This window comes from Panthera pardus, unplaced genomic scaffold (assembly GCF_024362965.1).
Source record: "Panthera pardus isolate Hobbes unplaced genomic scaffold, ASM2436296v1 HiC_scaffold_17, whole genome shotgun sequence".
In the NCBI taxonomy this organism is placed as follows: domain Eukaryota; kingdom Metazoa; phylum Chordata; class Mammalia; order Carnivora; family Felidae; genus Panthera; species Panthera pardus.
Window position 1 is genome coordinate 134,258,786 of NW_026526732.1, and position 16,177 is coordinate 134,274,962.

A 16,177-nucleotide genomic window follows, 5' to 3' on the forward strand; every position below is an offset into this window, starting at 1 on the left:
ACAGGTTGGAGCCTGCTTGGGATTCTCTTTCTCCCACTCTCTCTCTGCCCTTCCCCCACTCACTCACTTTCTCAGAAATAAATAAATAAATAAACTTTAAAAGAAAAAGAAAATGAATTTTGTAAATGTGTATTATAAAACATTCATCTTCCTTCATCAATTTGTCTAAAATATTGTCCTACATTCTATTCACAATTGGATCTATTAAAATCTTCCTTAATATACATGCTTAATATTTTTGGATATCAATCATCATCATAATCATGGCCAAAAGAAAAATACTCTTTATTTGGATGAATTACCCCAAAAATAATAATATTAAAACTATATAATTAACTGGAGAAATTAAACAATTGATAACCCAAGCCGAAAGTCTTAAGCTATTAACCTTGTAGGCACCAAACCACGGAAGAAACACAATATTGGACTGCACTTCTAAGGAATGAATTTCTAAAACACAGTCTAAGTAGTAGAAACCTTTTCTACTAAAGATGTACATCTATATTGTGCCCATGGATACAATACCAATGTAGAATGAGCATGGCCACAGCACTTATTTTGAGCCGAGCCTTCAAATTTCAGCTGTTCTCAATAAAAGTCAATTTTTAATTCTTTTCATGTTATCATTATTTTCCTATATAAATATATACTTATTTTTTTACTTATCACACAGGTTATAAGCCAGTGATCTACGAGCAAAAGATTTTGATTTGGCATAGTGATGTTTTTAAAGTTTGCATTAGTTGTCAACATACAAAAATTTGGAGATTTCATATAAAAATCCAGTTTTCCAACTTGAAAACTCAGATGATCTGCCAGTTGGGGCCCATTTGTTTGATAGGTAATTACTTCCTTCAATTACAACAAGTACTCCTTAGTTTGCCAGAGTCCCTAACCAACTTACTTTACCTGCACCCCAGAAATGTGACTTTGCAATTATTTTTTTTCATGGTTTTTAGCCTTTTAAAAAAAATTTTAAATTTACATCCCAATTAGTTAGTATATAGTGCAACAATGATTTCATGTGTAGATTCCTTAATGCCCCTACCCATTTAGCCCATCCTCCCTCCTACAACCCCTCCAGTAACCCTCTGTTTGTTCTCCATATTTTAAGAGTCTCTTATATTTTGTCCCATCCCTGTTTTTATACTATTTTTGTTTCCCTTCCCTTATGTTCATCTGTTTTGTCTCTTAAAGTCCTTAGGTGAGTGAAGTCATATGATAGTTGTCTTTCTCTGACTAATTTCACTTAGCATAATACCCTCTAGTTCTATCCATGTAGTTGCAAATGGCAAGATTTCATTCTTTTTGATTGCCGACTAATTCTCCATTGTACGTATATACCACATCTTCTTTATCCATTCATCCATCAATGGACATTTGGGCTCTTTCCATACTTTGGCTATTGTTGATAGTGCTGGCATAAACATTGGGGTGCATGTGCCCCTTCAAAACAGCATACCTATCCCTTGGATAAATACCTGGTAGTGCAATTGCTGGGTCGTAGGGTAATTCTGTTTTTAATTTTTTGAGGAACCTCCATACTGTTTTCCAGAGTAGCTGCACCAGCTTGCATTCCCACCAGCAATGCAAAAGAGATCCTCTTTCTCCGCTTCCTCGCCACAACTGTTGTTGCCTGAGTTGCTAATGTTAGCTATTCTGACAGGTGTGAGGTGGTGTCTCAGTGTGGTTTTCATTTGTATTTCCCTGATGATGAGTGATGTTGAGCATTTTTTCATGTGTCAGTTGGCCATCTGGATGTCTTCTTTGGAGAAGTGTCTATTCATGTCTTTTGCCCATTTCTTCACTGGATGATTTGTTTTTTGGGTGTTGAGTTGGATAAGTTCTTTATAGATTTTGGATACTAACCCTTTATCTGATATGTCATTTGCAAATATCTTCTCCCATTCTGTCAGTTGCCTTTTAGTTTTGCTGATTGTTTCCTTTGCTGTGCAGAAGCTTTTTATTTTGATGAGGTCCCAATAGTTCATTTTTGCTTTTGTTTCCCTTGCCTCCAGAGATGTGTTGAGTAAGAAGTTGCTGCGGCCAAGATCAAAGAGGTTTTTGCCTGCTTTCTCCTCGAGGATTTTGATGGCTTCCTGTCTTATATTTAGGTCTTTCATCCAGTTTGAGTTTATTTTTGTGTATGTTGTAAGAAAGTGGTCCAGGTTCATCCTTCTGCATGTCGTTGTCGTTTTCCCAGCACCAGTTGCTGAAGAGACTGTCTTTATTCCATTGGATATTCTTTCCTGCTTTGTCAAAGATTAGTTGGCCATACATTTGTGGGTCGATTTCTGGATTCTCTATTCTGTTCCATTGATCTGAGTGTCTGTTTTTGTGCCAGTGACTTTGCAATTCTTCAGAACGTGTCTACTGACACAAAGGCTAAAGATGGCAATTTTTATTGTTTAATCATATAAATACAGAGCCACCTCTATATAAGAGAATATAAATTGTGTTTTTGTCATATATGTTTTTTGTCAAAATTTCTTGCAAGAAGGTATAACTAGGGGCGCCTGGGTGGCTTGGTGGGTTGAGCGTCCGACTTCGGCTCAGGTCATGATCTCGCGGTCCGTGAGTTCGAGCCCCGCGTCGGGCTCTGTGCTGACAGCTCAGAGCCTGGAGCCTGCTTCCGATTCTGTGTCTCCCTCTCTCTCTGACCCTCCCCCATTCATGCTCTGTCTCTCTCTGTCTCAAAAATAAATAAACGTTAAAAAAAATTTTTTTTTTAAATTAAAAAAAAAAGAAGGTATAACTAAATGGTGATAAAAATTCTTAGAAATAAAAATTCTTATTTATTTATTTTGATCATATTTGGCTCACAAACTCTTTATAAACAGTATCTCATTAGAAAGCAAAGGCAGAGACTGATTTATTTTAATCAGATGATCTTCATTCTCCTGTTAATGAGGACTGGGCAAGTAGGAAATGTCAAAAGTTGCTAGACGGGAATTCCAAAGTTCAAAGTGTCAAGGGGAAAAGTTCTAAAAGAATATAAGGTCGTGTCTGTGGAGCAAAGTGTAGCACAGATGAAAGCTGTGGCTTAAAAGTTTGAGAAATGGGAATACGCCTAAATAAAATGAGTTATGACAGCAGAGAAGTCAGGGAGGAAGACTAGTTACCTAGATCATCAAGGAAGGTGTCCAGAACATCAGTTCTGACAGCATGAACTTTGGAGAAGTGGTGAATGATGCACACATGAAAGGAGAGATGTGTATAGCATTTACTGATATAACCTCTACACCAGGTCAATCTGGTGGTGCATAAAAAATTTTAATGAAAGGAAGAAAGAAAGAAAGAAAGAAAGAAAGAAAGAAAGAAAGAAAGAAAAGAAAGAAAGAAAGAAAGACATGCCAGGTACAGCCACCTGATATGAATGCAAACAGGAGAAATAGAGAGAAAGAATGATCTGGAGGAAAAGACGGAACAGACTCCTTTTGGAAGGATTTGTAGGGAAAGAGTGGAGGGAAAGTCAGACTTCATTCAGATGAAGAAATAGGAAAAATTGTTGAAAAAATGTTCAGGATATAGACGAGTTTGCTCAAAATTTAAAAAAGGATTCACAAGTGTAGTCCAGTTTCTATTTAAAAGGAATTAATGAAAACAAAAGCCCAAATGACCCATGTTAGAGAAACAAGGTATTTCTCCATTTCCAAATACTGTATTCATGATTGATAAGCTCTTCTCTTTAACCTGGTTGCTACATGCTAATATAAGGCAAATACTTTATTAGATCATTTTTTGCTAAATATAATTTTAAATTGTTAAGAACTTAGTTGGCTGTCCTATAGATTGTCAAATGAATTCTAGTCAAAGGCAGTATTTAATACATTTCTGCCAGAACTTCAAACACAATGATAGAATTATGTAAATTGACTCACTTTTCTAGGTTAAGTCTCCTCAAATATAAAAAGAATGTTGTTCATCAGCTAAGTTTCATAAGCTGGTGATACATTTAAAAACTACAAAGGTACTAGAGTTCTAACATGAGGTAGAAAATTGACTTACAAGTATAGGATTTCTTTTTTCCACCAGAAACTTTCCTAGACTCTTTCTAATTTGGTACATCAGGAAAACCAAATAATTAAATATCTTGCTTTGATGCTTTCATTAAATTGGCCCTAGAAAGAAGTTTCGTCTTAGTGGCACTTAAATTCTCCTTACTCTTATTCCCCTTGTCACATTCTAGCATTTAAAAACAAAACAAAACAAAACAAATCTTGTTTTTCCTTATTAAACTGGACATTCACCTGATATTGGTGCCCTGAAGTTTTTTTTCCCCCTTTTGTCACAAAATTATTAGATTCATATAATACAAAAAAGTGTGTTATTTGACTGTAATATAAGATATAGTAAAGTAGATGTTCACAGAAACCACTCTTAGTAGAACACAAAAATGCAGGAGGTATGGGGAGATGAAAAAAAAAAAAAAAAACTAGTATAACACATGATTGGGCTGGCAGAAAGTAAAGGAATTCCTCAGAAGCCTGAGAAGGAAAGTTCTTATCCACAGGAGTAAGCAGCACTGGAGCCACAGATTGATTGCCTTCCAATCTATGCTCAATCTTGGTGGCCTAGGTTCTGGATTTTAATGGACCACTCCTTAGGAGAAAGAAAACAAAACCAGAACCTGAACAGCCTAGATGATTAGATTAGAAACTAGAATTATAAGCTGGAGAACAGTGGTTCCAACCAGTCAGGAGAGAAGGCATAGAGAAGAAACACAGAGGAGACTCCCGTGGTGCAACTGTCATTTTACTCTTTAGGTGGGTGATAGGTTCATGGGGATTCACTTTCTTTTTATTCCCCAAATTATACATGTCTTATTCAATAAAATTGTTTTAGTTTAACTTGAAATAACTTTGCTGAACTCAAACCCATGTCAAAATATCAAGGGTAATTACAATTTATAAAATGATTTTTTTTTGCCCACAAAAAGCACACCTAATATGTTAAAATATCTGTAGACCTAAAGTCACCCATAGGAATGTTTAAACATTTTTACAATAACCCTTCTCCTCTGCCTCCTTATCCCCATCTTGTATTTGAAAAATCAGAGAAAATCCTGAACCATGGCTTGTTCAATTAATTAAAGTTTAATTCTGCACCAAGTTCAACATCCTCTTCATTTTGCTCTCAGTTTGCAACAGACAACCCTCTGTAATCAGTAGGATCACTGCAAATGACTTGTGAGTTCAGAAATCAAATTCATACACCGAAAGCAAAGAATGATCAAATATAAGGTTTCATGGGGTACCTGAGTGGCTCAGTAGGTTAAGCACCTCACTCTCAATTTAGGATAAGGTCATAATCTCACAGTTCATGAGATCAAGCCCTACTTTGGGCTCTGCCTACTTAGGATTCTCTCTCTCCCTCCCTCTCTGCCCCTCTCTCACACTCTCTCTCAAAATAAATAAACTTAAAAAAAAATAAAGCTTCATTTCAATTTTACAATCATTGAAAACAATTTCAAAATAGGAAATGCAAAATATTTTGAGGAATGGTCACTTACCAGAATATATGTCCAAATTCCTAAATGACAACCCAGAAGAGCCCAACATTCATTCAAATGCCAAAACTTTGTGCTGTTTTTAAAGAATCAATTTCTTTTATTTATATTATACCCAAATAGTGCTTGATTAATAAGGAATTTTTTTTCTGACAGTCCACAGACTACTTATAGAAAATACTAGGTGTTGAAATACAAAATTTAATATTTTCTCTTTGGAGTACTTGAAGAAATTAAAATAGATGTTGGAATTTGCTATTTTAATTTAGATTCACTTAAAATATGATCTGTTGGTGCACCTGGGTGGCTCAGTCTGTTGGATGTCTGACTTTGGCTCAGGTCATGATCTCGCGGTTCATGAGTTCTAGCCCCGGGTCAGGCTCTGTGCTAACAGCTCAGAGCCTGGAGCCTGCTTTGGATTCTGTCTCTCTCTCTCTCTCTCTCTCTCTCTCTCTCTCTCTCTCTCTCTCTCTCTGTGCCCCCTGCTTGCTCTCTTTCTCTCTCTCTCAAAAATAAATAAGTAAACATTTTTTAAAGTCATCTTTTTCTGTGAGGCTTCCCTGCTAAGCCATTTAACACTGAAACCCCTCCCTTAGCATTTCCTATCCTCCATTCTTCCTCCTTCTCATCCTTCTTATTCCTCTTCATTTTGAGATATAATTGACACATAAAATCATAACACATTTAAAGTATACATTGTGGTAATGTTATACACATTGTGAAAAGATTTGCCCCACTTAGTTAATTAACACATTCATCACCTCACTTTTTTTTCATGAGAACGTGTAAGATCTATTCTCTTAGCAAATTTCATTTATACAATACAGTGTTACAGTGTTGTCAACTATAGTCAACATGTTTTATATTAGATCCTAAGATCTTATTTATCTTATAGTTGAAAATGTGTACCCTTTTATCAACCTCCCCCTATTTCTCCCACCCCCTAGCTACTGGCAGCCACTTTTCTACTCTCTATTTCTATGAGTTGGATCTTCACTTTCTCTCTCTCTCTCTCTCTCTCTCTCTCTCTCTCTCTCTCTCTCTCTCAGATTCTACATCTAAGTGATACCATGCAGTATTTGTCTTTATTTGTCTAGCTTATTTCACATAACACAATGCCCTTGAGTTCCATCTATGTTATAACAAATAACAGGTTTGTTTTCTTTCTCATGGCTGAATAACTTTCCCTTGTACATATACACCACATTTTCTGTATCCGTGTATCCACTGATAAACACTTAGGTGTTTCCATATCTTGGCATTTGTAAATAATGTGAACATAGGAGAATATTTGTGAACATAGGAGTGTAGATATTGCTTCAATATCCTATTTTTATTTCCTTTTAATATATACCCAGAAGTGGGATTGTTGGGTCATATGGGGGTTTGGGCTTTTATTTATTTTTTTGGAGGGACATACATACTGTCTGCACAGATTTACATTCTGCCAACAGCGCACAAGGATTCTCTTTCTTCCACATCTTCAAAAACACTTATTATCTCTTGTCCTTTTAATGATAGCCATTTGAAGAGGTATGAGGTTGTATCTCATTAAGGATTTAATTTGTATTTCTCTGAATATTAGTGATATTGACAACCTGTTCATATACCTTCTGGCTATCCGTATGTCTTCTTTAGAAAAATATAAATTCAGTTCCTCTGCTTATCTTGTAATCAGATTGGGTTTTTTTGATGAGTTCTAGAAGCTCTTTATACATTTTAGATATTAACCCCCTTATCAGATATGATTAGCAAGTATTTTCTCACATTCTGCAGGTTGTCTTTTCATTTTGTTGATGGTTTCCTTTCCTGTACAGACGCCTTGATTTAAAAAAAAAAGTTTTTATTAAAAAAAAATTTAAATGTAATCTCTGCCCTCAATATGGGGCTGGAACTCAAACCCCAGATTAAGAGTCATATGCTCTGCTGACTGAGCCATTCAGGTACCGTTCCTATACAGAAGTTTTTTGTTTGATGTAGTTCCACTTGTTTATTTTTGTTTTTGTTGCCTTTGCTTTTGGTGTCAAATCTAAAAAAATCATCACCAAGACTGATGTTAAGGGAACTTTCTATGTTTCCTTCCAGAAGTTTAATGGTTTCAGGTCTTATGTTCACGACTTTAAACTATTTTGAGTTAATTTTTGTGTAATTTTTGTGTAAGATAGGGTCCCCGGTTCCATTCTTTTGCATATAGCTGTCCAGTTTTCCCAGCACCAGTCATTGAAAAGATTATGCTTTTTCTATTTATATTCTCGGCTCCTTTGTTGTAAATTAACTGACCAGAGGTGCCTGGGTGTCTCAGTCAAGTGTCTGACTTCAGCTCAGGTCATGATCTCACAGTTAGTGAGTTCAGTCCCCATATCAGACTTTCTGCTGTCAGCACAGAGCCTGCTTCAGATCCTCTGTCTCCATCTCTCTGCCCCTCCCCTCCTCATGCTTGCTCTCTCTCTCTCTCTCAAATATAAACATTAAAAAAAGTATTAAAATTTTAATACTTGCATGCGTTTCTTTCTGGGCTCTTTATTCTGTTCCATTGATCTATGTGTCCGTTTTTATGCCGATTCCATACTGTTTTGATTCCTATAGCTTTGTGATATATTTTGAAATCAGGAAGTGTGATGCCTCCAGCTTTTTTCTTCTTTCTCAAGATTGCTTTGGCTATTTGGGGTCTTTTGCAGTACCATACAAACTTTAGGGTTGCTTGTTATATTTCTGTGTAAAATGTCATTGGAATTTTAATAGGGACTGCATCAAATCTGTAGATTGCTTTGAGTAGAATGAACATTTTAATAATATTCTTCTAATCTATGAACACAGAATCTTTCTATTTATTTGTGTCGTCTTCAATTTATTTCATTAATGTCTTACAGGTTTTAGTGTACAGATCTTTTACCTCATTGGTTAAATTGATTCCTAGGTATTCTATTCTTTTGATGTAATTGTAAATAGGAATATTTTCTTGATTTCTCTTTCTGGTAGTTCATTGTTAGTGTATAAAAACACAACTTATTTTATATCCTTCAACTGTACTGAGCTTATTTATTGCTCTAAATTTTTCAGTGGAGTCTTTAGAGATTTTTTGTATATAATGTCATATCATCTACAAATAGTTCTACTTTTTCTTTCACATTTTGATGCCATTTATTTTCTTTTCTTACCCAATTGATGTTGAATTTTGTCAAATGCTTTTTCTGCATCTGTTGAAGTGATCATATAATTTTTATCCTTCATTTTGTTAATGTGGTGTATTAATTGATTTTCAAATGCTGAACCATCTTTGCATCCATGGGATAAATCTCACTTGACCATAGTATACGATCCTTTTAATCCATTGTTGAATTCAGCTCGCCAATGCAACTATATTCATCTGGCATATTTGCCTGTAATTTTCTTCTCTTGTAGTGTCCTTAATTAGTCTTAATTAGTCATGCTGAATTGGTAGAATTCACTGGTGCAGTGGTTTGACTTCAGGCTCTGAAATTCAGAAGAATTTTCTTCTCTTGTAGTGTCCTTAATTAGTCTTAATTAGTCATGCTGAATTGAAGCCATCTGGTCCTATACTTTCACTTGTTGGAAAGTATTTTTATTACAGACTCGTTCTCCTATAGTAGTAATTGATCTGTTCAGATTTTCTATTTCTTTGCAATTCAATCTTGTTTGATTGTATGTTTGTAGGTATTTACCCATTTATTTTAGGTTGTCCAATTTTTTCTTTCTTTTTTTTTTTTTTGTCTATAATTACTTATAGTAGTCTCTTAGGGTCCTTCGTACTTATGTGGTATCAGTTGTAATGTCTCCTTTTTTATTTATAATTTTATTTTGTTCTCTTTATTTTCTTGGCAAGTCTAGCTAATGGTTTGTCTATTTCGTTTTTTCTTTTCAAAAACAACTCAATTTTGTTGATTTCTTCTATTGCCATTTTAGTCTCTATTTTGTTTATCTCTGCTCTAATCTTTGTTATTTTCTTCCTTCCACTAACTTTGGGTTTACTTTGTTCTTTTTCTAGGTCCTTGAAATATAAAGTCAGGTTGTTTATTTGAGCTCTTTGTTTTTCTTAAAGTAGGCATTTATCATTATCATTTTCTTCTTAGAACTGTTTTTGCTACATCCCATAAGTTTTGGTATGTTATGTTTCCATTTTCATTTGTCTCAAGATATTTTTTAATTTCCCTTTTGATTTTCTTTGACTCATAGGTTGTTCAGTAACATGTTAAGTTTCCATTTATTAGTGAATTTTCTAGTTTTCTTCTTGTATTGATTCCTGGTTTCATACCATTATGGTCAGAAAAGATGTTTTATATGATTTCAATCTTCTTAAATTTACTAAGACTTGTTTTGTGGTCTAACATACAATATATCCAGGAGCATGTTCTACATGCTTTAAGCTTTGGCTTAAACCCCCTATTTCTTCTTTATTTCTCCATAGCATTTGTCATATCTAACATATCACAAATTTTTTTTAATGTTTTTATTTTTTACCTTCCCCATTAGAATGTAAACTGTGTAGGTACAGGGATTTCTGCCATTTCATTCCTACTCTGTCTCACTTAGAAGAGTACCTAGCACATAGTATATATGCACTAAATATTCTTGAATAAATGAATGAAAGAAGGCCACCTATAGTCAACTATTTTGAATAATGATGAGAGGAAAAATACACCTAAGAACTCTTGACATTAGTCAAGATTTTTATTTACTATAATTATTAGGGTTTGCCAATGCAGTAATTTAGGAGTATTGCCAGCAACCCTCCGTCTTCTGTGCCTCGCTACCAAATCAGAATTATAGAGCAGGGTACATTCATTCAAAGATTTTTCTCCCTTTGACCACTTTTTGAATCAAATAAACATTATAGAAAAATCCCTTATTTCCAATAGATCTTGCCAAAACCCTCCAAACAATGTTTCAACACACTCCCCAAAGAAGAAACCCAATGCTGGGAATGAGTCAAGCAATCAGTTAGCAGCTGCCATTCTTAGGTTACTTTCCATACCCTGTTTTTTCTCTCCATTTAAAATCCTTAAACCTTCAAGTTCTTTTAATTTCTTCTGGTGAGAGATTTAATTATTGGTATTTTTAATAGTACATGTTCACTACAGGAATGATGAAAGGCAATTAGCATCATGATTGAGAGAAGCTAAAGCATGCTGTGGTGATGATGAAAGTGAGCAGTGAAGGAACACTGAGTGATGGCAATGGACCTAAACACCCACCAAGACGGAGACGTTCAACCTCATGCAGCTACTACTAACTTATAATAAACTCTATATTCATGAAGCAGCTCAAAATCCCCAAAAGAGTCAACTTAATTCTTAGCATTATATTTTCTTTACATGCTGAATTATAAAATCTCAGTGCAATCTCAGCATTGAAAACTGTAATTTGCATGTGTTTCCTCTATGTGCCACCTTTGTAGAAGCAGAGTTATGTGGACTAAAAATTATCTACTTGCACTCTGATTTTGGTCCATAACAATTTCCTTAGCTGGCTCAATAGTAAAATAAACTTAGGTAAAATAATCAATTTTCTCTTTTATCACACTGGTTTCTTACTGGTTTCATCCAACTATTAATTCAACACTTTATCTAGCTTATAGAAGTTGATAGTATACAGAAGTTGATACACAGTGAAATGAAAACAAAAAGATATTATTAACTAGCCACTGCTGTTTCTGAATGGGATAGAAACTTATTTATCTGTAGATCAGTTAGTGTCATTTGTCCTAGGGATTTCAGAAGGAGTTATAATAAGATTTCTCAGTTTATTTAATAATGCTAGCTACTCAAATTCTAAATGCAATCCTAACCTTCTACAGAAATTTACTAGTCTACATAGGCAGGTATATAGCTTTAACTGATGGACTTATTTTATGTATGAATCTTATTCATCATTTAGAGTTTACAGAAAATGCAATAACCTCACTTTTAACTAATTACATGGAATATAACATAAACAATGTTGTCCAAACTTTAGGTATTCTTATTCTACTTTCATGATTTTCATCAGCTCCATTGTACTATCCCTTCTTAATAGAACTCTTTAAATTCCCTTAATATATTTCTTTGTAAACCTATCTTTATCTTCATTCCAAGTGATAGTAACTATGAAATCATCCATTTGATTCATGAATTAATTTAAAAAATATGTGTCTATCACACACTTTGTGACACATTTTGGGGAGCTTAAAATACAACTATAACAATCCTCTGTCATGAGGATTACATTCTAATGAAGAAGGTAATCAATCAGCCAATCAATCAATACAGGGCATTCTACAAATACAATGTTAGCTAAGTGCTATGAAGAAAGCTAAAGGAAAGTGGGGGGGAGGGGAAGATGGAGTAGAGTAAATGACCTCTGAAGTAGTGATATTTGAATGGAGACTTGACTGCAAACCCATGAAGGCCTCAGCAATGGAAAACAGAATGGTAAATGCCCCATTGTGAAAATACTCGAGGAATAGCAAGAAGGCTGATGTGCTGAAACAAAGAAAGGAAGCCAGAGAGGCCTGGAGGTGAGACTTCAGGGTCAAACAAGGTCCAAAACAGATAGGATCTCATAGGTCCTGGGAAGAAGTTTGGATTTTCTTTTGAATATAATGAGAAATCATTGGAGAATTTTTAGCAGGGGAATGACATTAAATGTTTTTCACTCATAATCATTACTCAGGCTTTTGTGTGAACTGACCTTGGAGTAGAAATTCTGGGAACCACTTAGAAGGTTTCTAAAGTTAAGGGGGCCGTGAGGAGTGGGATGGTAGTAATGGTGGAGGTGGAGGAAATAGGTGGATTGGCTAGTTAGTTTTTTTTTCTCTGATACATACAAAGAATAAATAAACCTTTCTTGATAGTTGTACATGTTTCATCCATGTTCTACCTGAAAGTATTTCACATCTGGCATTCTGGCTCCCATCCTCTGTGAGATACTGGTGCAGTGGTTTGACTTCAGGCTCTGAAATCAGACTGCTTGGGTTTGAGTACATTATCTGACTTATTGTTTGGCAGACCTTTTAAAGTTTCTATTTCTTTGTCTTAGATAATGAGGATCTGATAGCTCTATCAGATCATAGGGTTATTAGAAGTATTCAGCTGGATAATGCATGTGCAGTGCTTAGCACAGTACTTGGTGGATAATAAGTAATGACCATCGTAGCTATGTAAATAACATATATCACGAAGATATCCAGTTCTTATTTTGTTTTCTCACTACAACCATAATGAGCACATATTAACCTTACAAATATATTTGCTCATTTTTAGTCATTGTTGTTACCCTTAAGAAGAACCAATATGTCTTAATTGGGCATTTAATACATAGAATTAATATATTACAAATGTGGTGGTAATTTCCAAATAATTTTAGTGCTTCAGATTCAAAGTTCCAGGGGTTTTTTGCTCTTGTGCTCACACAGGTGAAATAACAGCTGGAACTCACCAGAATTCTACTTGTCAAAAAATCTGCATGCAGTGGCATAAAACTAACACAGGTGCCCCAGCATGCTGACAAAGAATAAATAGAAGCACATGTTCTGAAAGGTACATAATACTTCACTTCTTAAAATACTACTTATAAAATGTGGTCAGCTTTGTTCTGCAAATTGGCTGACACCTAACATATAAAGGAGCTGCTGTTGGTGCCCCAGTGACCATGCCACCTGGATTCTCTTTATCTTGTTTATTATTACTAACTGTTTCAAAAACACTTTGGAGATTTTAAAGAAAGGGATAGATTGTGATCTCTGCTTTGAGTGTGGTCCTGCTAGGAGGCCAAATGACTTTTTAAAGGTCCCTTTAGTGACATGGTATGTCTTAACTGATACTTTCCTTTTAAAAACAACTGTCCTTTTGGGGAGCTCCCAGAAAGGATATTAGGGATTATGTTTGAATAAAAACACTGGAATTTGCTTTCCTATCCCCCCTTTTTTTAAGGAAGAAATCTTCGTGGAATGTGGAAAAGAAATGAGTTTGAGCATACTAAATCCAAATAATGCAACACTGATCTCTCTTAGTCACAAGTCAATACAATAGCAAAAGCCCCAATAACGTTCAACTCACTTTTGGGAGACAGGACCCATGACGTGCTCTGCCTGTGCGAGATAGACGGGTGGTCTGAAGAATGTGATTCTCCTATAAAAACAAGGGCATACACACACACACACTTACAAAAACTTCTTGCAGGAGGCCTTCCAAGGAATCCCTGTGTCGCCACCCCCAATCCTTCTAACTTAAATTGAAGAGCCTTCTTAATTTTCAAGCTTTCCCTAAGTAACACCAAATGTTGGGCTTTGCAGTGCTTTCCTGATTTGATTCTTACGTGACCAGCCTAATCAACCATCATTTGAGAATAAGCTCCCTAGCTTAATCCTTAATTTTCTTCCAACCACTGAAACTATGATGGCCAGAGAAGGTTTGCTTATCACTCAATTGCCTCCCCTCAGCCATCCACCAAAATGAATGTGAAAGAGTAAATTTCAAGATAGAAATGAGACAAGGCTCTTTCAAACTCAGGACTGGGTTATCGACAAAATCTTTTGATTTAGCCCAAATCTACCTGAGAGTTTTTACAAAGTGCTCACTTAGTTTTACAATTCGTTTATCAGTAGAGCTGGGTCCAAATTAACCTAGATTTGCGGTAGAAACATATGAGAGAAATACTAGGGACAGCATGCTCTAACACTGTCTTCCTAGTATGTTTCTCTAAGTCTGAATAATACAAGGTATTAGCAATGCCCTTGGGAACTGGTAAAAAAAAAAACTAGATTACTCTACCTGGAGTAAATATTTCTTCTTCAGGACTTTTGTAGTAACTGAATCATTCTACATATTAAAAAAATGTAATAAGTGCCCCATTTATGGAGAATTTTACTGTTAAAATGTAGAAATACTATGGTTGGAATATTTTATAAAAGAGCCAAAACACATAGTAAATTAAGATTGATTTGCATGAAATTTTGCAGATACCCAGATGATAATATAAAAAAAGGAAACAAACTTTGTTTGAACTCTATTGCTGTTATATTAGGTTATCCCCTTGTCTGTACTCTACTCCTGTTCCTAATTTAACACCTGTAAATTGCCATGGAAATTGCATATAAAATGTAAATTTCATATTGCAAAGGTAGGGAGGTCAAATTGTATATGAGTCAGAATTTTATTAGAATTTCTTTAGCTCATGCCTTTCCCCATCCTTAAAAACGTGGGTAATTCATTTTCTATCATTTTTTGTATCTTGTAGTGTTTGGCAATGGTTAGCAAAAGTGGTCAGGAGAGCCGGGAGGCATTGCTAGGACTATAAACCATGGCAAAGAGATGAAACACATTGAGTTTGAACTTAAAAGTCTTCTAATTCACTTTTTAAAATTAATTTCTTGAACAAATAGAAAAATTGGAGAAGGTCCTGGTGGCTTCAATGATACTGAACACTTGAACTAAAGGGCTGGTTAAGTGCAAGAAAGGTCTGGCTGTGCATCTCTGAAGTAATGAGGTGAGTCCTGGAGTTGTACTTTTATTGTTCATTACATTAGCTTTCTTCTTTCTACAAATGGGACTTGTTGATTCATTGCTAAAATGGTCTGAAAGCTAAGGCATCAGAGAAATTCTTTCCCAGGTGCACTTATATATACTAATCCTTCTGAAATGTTTCATCAGCTCGAGTTTTCTAGCAGGAGCAGTGGGTCATGCTTGTCTTTGCCAAAGTGCCTTTCATCTTTTTTGGTCAATGTACCTTTGATCTTTTCTAATTTCTTGCCTGGCCTTTCTCTCTCTGCCTCTCCCTCCTCTATCCCCTCTCTTTCTCAGTTTTGAGAGCCAAGAGTATGGGGTCCAATTCCCACAATGCACAGAGCCATGCTCAGGAGGACTGTTCTAGAGTCACGAGGAGCTTGCCAGGACAGCAGCAGAGTGCAAAGCCTTGAAAGGGGCTTCTATACATGTGTTCTCTGTTCCTCATGTCTCAGACTCAATGAAGTTACAGAGCAGCTTCTAAGAGGACTTTCATTCCCATGGTTAATTTTTTGCCTTTATAAAAACAATTGTCATCTGGGTATCTGCAAAATTTCATGCAAATCAATCTTAATTTACTATGTGTTTGGGCCCTTTCATAAAATATTCTGACCATAGTATTTCTACATTTTAACTGTAAAATTCTACCATGATTTTCAATTAGTACCATAGTGAGAGAGCATATCCTAAGCGTATGTGCCAAGTATATGTCATTTTTCCACAGTGGACAGAGCACTTCAGCTTCCTCAGTTCCCAAATCCTGAATCTTTCTCCAATTCTGCATCTACTGTTATGTTCTGTGTTTCTCTACTATATTAGCTTATAACAGGTTAATGGGAAGCACAGCTCATAGTTCATATGATGTGCTTTGAAAACTAAGTGCTGTGAAAAGTATTGTTTTTATTATTGTCATTTTTGTTATTATCATTATGCAAAGTCCTTGTAGCAAAAATTATAGTATCTATTTTCCAAATCTATTCTGAATCTATCTCTGAGCTAGAACTAGAATCTAGACTTTCTTAAAATCTCCATTTGCAGTGCTTGCAGTTACTTCATACACTTCCTTTGATAGGAAAGCATTTAACTTTTCTTTTCTCCTGAGTGCCCCAGGCAGTCAACAGATGTGCCAAGACCTCAATAGGCAGGTGGGCATCAAAGACTCAGGATA

At 35.3% G+C, this 16,177-nt stretch overlaps 1 long non-coding RNA gene across 1 annotated transcript in view; it reads right to left on the minus strand.

The window, feature by feature from the left end:
* Positions 1 to 13,563: 13,563 nt before the first annotated feature.
* Positions 13,564 to 16,177, minus strand: part of LOC109249490 (uncharacterized) — a 32,790-nt gene continuing 30,176 nt past the window's right edge. Inside the window, exon 3 of the long non-coding RNA XR_002072606.2 lies at positions 13,564 to 13,635. This is a non-coding gene — a long non-coding RNA (uncharacterized LOC109249490). The remainder of the gene's footprint in view (positions 13,636 to 16,177) is intronic.